Genomic DNA, 1298 nt, shown 5'->3' on the forward strand with positions numbered 1-1298 from the left:
CGAGTTGAAGGTTTCCGTCATCAGCATGCATGTCTGGCCACTGCTTAAGGCGCCAACCTGCTTTAACCTTCCCCATGAGGTACGCCCATCATACTGCCATCTCCCTCCTCGCCTCTTGTCCTTCACTCTTGCTCACAAGTTCCTCCCTCCGCCTGCCCCTTGCCCTCTTTCGCCTGGTCCCTCCTGTGCGGGGGCGCGGGGGCACCCATACAGCTGGCTGTTCTTGTTGAAGCCTTCGAGAAGGTCAACCTCCAAGATGACAACCGACGCTCCCTGCACTGGCAGCTGAATGTCAGCCATGGGACACTGGCCTTCCATCCGCCCGATGTGGAGGGAGGATACCAGCTGAAGATGGCCACCTCGCAGATGGTGGTACTGCTGCTGTTCAATGCTCATCTGACGTACACCCGCGCCGAGTTGGCCCGAGCTTCCGGCCTGCCGGCCAACACCCTGGACCAGGTGCGTGCAACAATCCCTCCCGTCGCGCTCGCGTCTTGCCTCGGGCCCCTTTCTCCTCGTCCTCCGCCTTCAGAGGTCCTTTCGCGGTCCATCTTTCTCACCACCGATGTTCCTCTTACCACTCGTGTTGCCACTGTGGTTCCAGATTCTCAACCACTTTGTTCAAGGGAGGCTCCTTCTGGAGGAGGGTGGCGACTCGATCGCCGAGGGTGGCTCTCAGCAAGCCCTCTTCCGACTGAACCTCAACTTCCGGATGTACGCATGCCCCATGGCTACGGCCACCCCACCTGCCTGTGCCCCCCTTAGCGCACACGCACACGCACACGCACACACACGCACACGCACACGCACACCATGGGCCGGGACTGCCTCTCACACTGACACCGCCCGGCCATCAGGAAACGTCCAGAGGCTTCGCTTCTGCTGGTTCTCAAGGGCGATGGACACCCAACAACCGCTGTTGGTGGCAGCACCTCGGATCAGGGTCTGGCTCTGGGTGGCGCGACTCCGGGCACCCAGTCCCCCGCGGCACAGGCTCCCCACCCCATCATCCAGGCGGCCATCGTCCGGGTGGTGAAGCCCCTGCGCGATCCCATCTCGGTCGCCGACCTCGCGACTCGCGTTCGCGAACAACTGGAACCACGCTTCGTCGCCCCCTCGGCCAGCACCTTCAAGTCGCTGGTGCAGCAGCTGGTGGAGAAGGACTTCATCACCGACACCGGCGGGATGATCGAATATCTGGCGTGATGTTATGTAGATCACGTGCAATGAACTCACTACGTGGGCACCTTCTCTTTTTTGTTCCCCGCCTGGGTCGCTGGTCCGGCTGGGGGCCCCCC

The 1298-nt window shown here is 62.0% G+C and overlaps 1 protein-coding gene across 1 annotated transcript in view; it reads left to right on the top strand.

The window, feature by feature from the left end:
* Positions 1 to 1298, top strand: part of H696_01260 (hypothetical protein) — a gene marked incomplete at both ends in the record, with an annotated part of 10389 nt that overhangs the window by 7267 nt on the left and 1824 nt on the right. The gene's annotated exons all lie outside the window — the stretch shown is intronic.

Source organism: Fonticula alba (assembly GCF_000388065.1).
Source record: "Fonticula alba strain ATCC 38817 unplaced genomic scaffold supercont2.2, whole genome shotgun sequence".
Classification (NCBI taxonomy): Eukaryota; order Rotosphaerida; family Fonticulaceae; genus Fonticula; species Fonticula alba.